The sequence below is a fragment of the Salvelinus namaycush genome, chromosome 13 (assembly GCF_016432855.1).
Source record: "Salvelinus namaycush isolate Seneca chromosome 13, SaNama_1.0, whole genome shotgun sequence".
NCBI classification, from domain to species: domain Eukaryota; kingdom Metazoa; phylum Chordata; class Actinopteri; order Salmoniformes; family Salmonidae; genus Salvelinus; species Salvelinus namaycush.
The window spans coordinates 20,825,910-20,831,449 of record NC_052319.1 but is presented as its reverse complement, the minus strand read 5'-3'; the positions used below and the strand labels follow the sequence as shown (position 1 = coordinate 20,831,449).

Genomic DNA, 5,540 nt, shown 5'->3' with positions numbered 1-5,540 from the left:
CCATGGACTATAGGGGAAAGAGAGAGATCACACCCCCATCCACATCGACGGGGTTGCTGAGGAGCGGGTTGAGAGTTCCTTGGCATCCATATCACTAAGTTACTTGGCGTCCATATCACTAAGGGCTTAACATGGTCCACACACACCCTCACAGTGGTGAAGAAGGCACGGCAGCACCGTATTACTCTTCTTATTATCTATCTGGATGCCTAGTAACTTTACCCTGCCACCTGACTTTTCCACATTTTGTTACGTTACAGCCTTATTCTAAAATGTATTGTTTTTTTTATTCATCAACTTACTCAACTTACTCAATACCACATAATGACAAAGTGAAAACAGGTTTTTAGACATTTTTGCAAATGTATTAAACAAAAAAAACTAAATACATTATTTACATAAGTATTCAGACCCTTTGCTATGAGACTCAAAATTGAGCTCCGGTGCATCCTGTTTCCATTGATCATCCTTGATGTTTCTACAACTTGATTAGAGTCCACCTGTGGTGAATTCAATTGATTGGACATGATTTGGAAAGGCACACACCTGTCTATATGAGGTCCCACAGTTGACAGTGCATGTCTGAGCATGCATTGTCAACTGTGGGACCTTATATAGACGTGTGTGCCTTTTCCAAATCATGTCCAATCAATTTAATTTATAAAACCTGTTTTCGCTTTGTCATTATGGGCTATTGTGTGTAGATTGGTCAGGATTTTTGTTTCATTTAATACATTTTAGAATAAGACTGCAACGTAACAAAAAGGGGTCTGAATATTTTCCAATATAGAGTACCGGTCAAAAGTTTGGACACACCTACCTACTCATTCAAGGGTTTTTCTTTATTTTTACTATTTTCAACATTGTATAATAATAGTGAAGACATAAACTATGAAATAACCCGTATGGAATCATGTAGTAACCAAAAAAGTGTTTGCCAAAAATGTATATTCTTCAAAGTAGCCACCCTTTGCCTTGATGACAGCTTTGCACACTCTTGGCATTCTCTCAACCAGCTTCATGAGGTAGTCACCTGGAATGCATTTCAATTAACAGGTGTGCCTTGTTGATTTTCTTTCCTTGCGTTTGAGACAACTTGGTCTTTTACCAAATAGAGCTATCTTCTGTATACCACCCCTACCTTGTCACAGCACAACTGATTGTCTCAAACGCATTAAGGAAATTAATTCAACAAGGCACACCTGTTAATTGAAATGCATTCCAGGTAACTAGCTCATGAAGCTGGTTGAGAGAATGCCAAGAGTGTGCAAAGCTGTCATGAAGGCAAAGGGTGGCTACTTTAAAGATCTATTTTAATTTTTTTAACACTTCTTTATTTAGTACATGATTCCATATGTGGTATTTCATAGTTTTGATGTTTTCACTATTATTCTACAATGTAAAAAATTATAAAAAATTAAGAAAAACCCTTGAATGAGTAAGTGTGTCCAAACTTTTGACTGGTAGTGTAGGTAGTCTAGATGACAAATGACCTCAGTTTCTAGTACAGATGTAAGATGTATGTGTATCATAGACATTTTTGTAGGGGTTTACATTTTCTGTAAGGGGAAATCAAGTTGTTAATGTTTTTGTGAAAATGACTTCAGATACACTACAAGTTTTACATTTCCTGCATTGATCAAATTAAGATCCTACATCTGTATAGCCACAAGATACCTTCAGAACATGTAGACTGCATGTACAGTAGGCCCAAGTATCGATGGCAGATCATTAAAAACAGCTAAATATTATACATATAATATTACAATTAAACTGTAATGTTGTCCTCCAATAATTTACTCTGAACATTTCTTGACGCTGTCTTCCCACCCCACTAGTGATTTAAAAGGGAAGGTCTTAACTTGATCATTATTTTGTTGCTGAAAAGGTTCCTGGCTGAAAATGAGCAGTTCTTTCTCTCCATGTGGGGGCTGTCGAGTCATTGGGATTTGCTATCAAATGTATTTTTTCTCTCACTCACTCAAACGCTAGGCCTAGGTCCTATTACTGCAACATTTATCAGAAATGAAGCAACACCTGTCTTTTTATATAGCTTAGTAACACAAGATAGATATTGGTCTCAACTAGGCTACGACATACAAGTGTCTAGTGTATCCTAAGGATAGGAATGAACTCAAAATATTGGCCTACCTTGTCGGCATCGGTTCAATTCTGGGCCGAGCTCTGGCACAAATAGCTCAATCACCCGATTGACTTGATGTAGTTTGACATTTCAAATATGGAAAGTCCAGAGATAAGCAATGACCATACCAAACACTATGGATAATATAAATAGTAAACAAATAAAATAAGTCAGTAGGCTACACCAACATCAGTTTCCATTCATACAAAGTGTCGGTAAATTGCCTTGGTAAATTTGCCTTGGTAAATGAGGAAATACTTTATTCATATTTTACGCAATGCTTGTCAAATAGATAAATTGCCCTTAGTCTGTTCAAAAAGGACTAAGTTGTTGCGATAACAATACCAACTAGAGGGCGAACATATCTTGAAAGACTTTTAGGGAGTGGTAATGAGGTGACCAATAATGGTTGCAATTGAGATCAGCTGTGCGGGTGAATTTAGCGCATGTTGATGGTTTAACGAGACATCAGCTGGTGATTTAATAAGAATTACATTTTTTTTTTTTTTACATTTAACCTTTATTTAACTAGGCAAGTCAGTTAAGAACAAATTCTTATTTACAATGACAGCCTTTTGAGGCAAGATGTCAATTTTCATGTCCCAATCCCATGTGTCCTTCGCCGGGGAGGCTATCCCATAACACCTTATGGCACAGAAATTAAAAAAAAAAAGAAAACACTTGAGCTGTGTTCGAATACCCATACTAACATACTGTATACTACATACTTAATGAGTATATACTATATACTGTTAGTTAATTTTAGTATGCTGTAAACAAAACGGTATCATTTCAGTTGAATGTACTAGCGCTTCGCCTGTCTACCGGAAGTTGATGCTGTTGCTATGCAACCTCTTGCTAGCTTGTTAGCATAACAAATGACTAGCTAGATATTTTGCGATTTCAATTGTAAATCCAGAGCGTTGTCAGATTGTCCGTTCGTAAATTCAGAGCACACACTGGACGCTCTGGCCGAGGAGTAGGGTTGATCCGAGCGTTCTGACCTCACAATGGCAGTCTAGCTACTTCCAGACACAAATAAGAGAACACCTAACTATGACCATTTTACTTGCCCTAGCAGAGCTGGTTAGGAGGTTTTCATGTTATCCAGAGCGTTGGTGACTGTAACTGTGCTTCTGGCAACAATTGAATTATGCTTTTTTTTGCCGGCGTTTACTGACACCGGCCATATTCAACGGGTGATGAGCATTTGTGAATTGATCAGTTATTCTGCGCTCTGGCACACTCAGACGAGAGTGCTCTGAAATTGGAGTAATTAGACAGATTTAACAATTTCCATTGAGAATGCACAACGACTATACCACATAGCTAAGAATTATGTGAATAATCAAGTCAATAAAAGTTGGGTAGTTAGTTAGATAGCATATAGTTAATATACTGCCTGGCAAGTTCGATGTATTAGTAGCCAACTAACGTTAGGTAACTAGCTAACATACCGGTACACACTGCTGTAATGCTATGCGGTTCATAAGAATAGCGTAGCTAACAAATTGCCAGCCAATATAATATGAAACGTAACTTATTTGAAAAGTCATTACTTTATTACATTGCTCAACATTTTCTTAACATTTGTCATAATTAGTTAAAGCAATGAATTTGTATCCGCTTTCAGCTGCATATTTTCCGCCATTTTCTTAAAAACTGAAAATGTTGTGAAGCCACGCCCATTTCCTGAAGAATTGCATTATGGACCCTAAAAGCACGGAAATAGTGTCCCCTGTTTGTATAATTCGTATTTTAGCAAATTTAGGACGACATCCGGAAACTTTTGGCTAACTATACTATGACCAATAAGCATATGACATATTCAATTTACATCACAAATAGTACGGTTAGTGCAGATAGTATGAGTATTCGAACACAGCTTTGGGATATGATTTTCCAGAAAAATAAGGAATGACTTCGTGAAATGTAAGTTTAACGTTAATTTATTCACCAAATTGTTAAAATGTTCAACAAATTACTTTAATATGAATTGTGAATTCAAACGTTGTCTAGCTAGCTAGTTAACACGTCAGAAGCGATAGCTAGCTACCTGTCTAAACTAACTAATCAAAGATTCAGCAATGTGTCAATTGTGATGACCCAGACAGTTTTAAATAATGAATTAATGACCTTGCTAGCCAGCTAAAGACATGGAGCAAATAGTTTTTCCCCCATTTGTTTTCAGGGACCAAAGTGGGCACCTAATCACGTTTCACTTCATTGTATTGACTTAGCAGGAGAAAAGTCCAGCCTGACTCATTTTTGGGGGTAAGACATTTTAACAAAATCTGATGAAAAATTTAGGAAATGCAGCCAGCTGTGTTCTGTTCAATCTAGGCTTGCTAGCCAGGCAAGTTATTTGTGCATTCTGTTGAGGAGACTGTTTTGCTAGCTAGCTGCATACAATGTTTGTTTCTCTTGACACTTTTCCTTCGCCTATTGTGTTGCACAATTGAGGTTGGTATTACTAGTTAAAATTAGAGGTTAAGTTATTCAACTCTTACTGTAAACAACTTGACCAAGGCTAAAATATACAAAACAGTTACCAAAATGATTACACATTAATAAAGATAGTTGTGGCTTCAGCAACTTGAACCAGCACTGAAATTTGAGCAGTGAGTTTAATTTCTCCCCCCTTGTCTCTGCTTGTTCCAGGTTGAAGGAAATCCCAACCTGACATCGTGCCGATGTAAAGAACTTGTTGTGAACCTTCCATCCACCAGGATAATCATTATATCCTAGGATATTATTCAGGAGTGTGCAACATTGCAATGTTAGATAGAAATAGATTCACACATGTTGTTGTTTATCATGCAGATTTGTCAGGACATCGTAATTTATGAAGCTCATTCTAAAATGCAGATGTGATATCTGTGCCAGGGGATTGCGCTGTGTGCAAGTCTTCAATTTAGACTACAATTAGTTGAATTAGGTGTTAGCGAAGGGCTGGAACCAAACCTGTAAAATCCTGTCCTGTGTATAAAAAAAACCTGTGGCTGTCATGACTAAATTTGCCCTCATGTACTGAACAAGTTTATGAATGTTGGAGGTTAATCTTGAGATGTCCCTCACTTGGGAATGACTTATTTTGTACAATATACTGTGTTTTAAGGACTCATGCACAGATACAGAACCCCCCCCCCCCTAAATGTTACCATATATTCCAAATTAAAAGTGTTGATGTCTCCACATGTTTCTGGTTTTGAGGTATGGGCATCTGGGTGACTGCAGTTCTTCTGTCTAATCCCTTGAAGGGGAGAGAAATGCATTAATATTACAATGCTATATTTATCTAATTTACTATATACAGTAATCCTGTTTGCAATGCATTCATGTAATTATATTGGACATGTTATCCTTCATCACATGCCAATATTTGTTTTGTATCCAA

The 5,540-nt window shown here is 37.1% G+C and overlaps 1 long non-coding RNA gene across 1 annotated transcript; it reads left to right on the top strand.

Moving 5' to 3' along the window:
- Positions 1–3,863: 3,863 nt before the first annotated feature.
- LOC120057906 lies at positions 3,864–5,338 on the top strand. The gene is made up of 3 exons (XR_005477972.1): positions 3,864–4,075; positions 4,335–4,417; positions 4,805–5,338. It is a non-coding gene; the product is annotated as an uncharacterized LOC120057906 (long non-coding RNA).
- Positions 5,339–5,540: the final 202 nt, after the last annotated feature.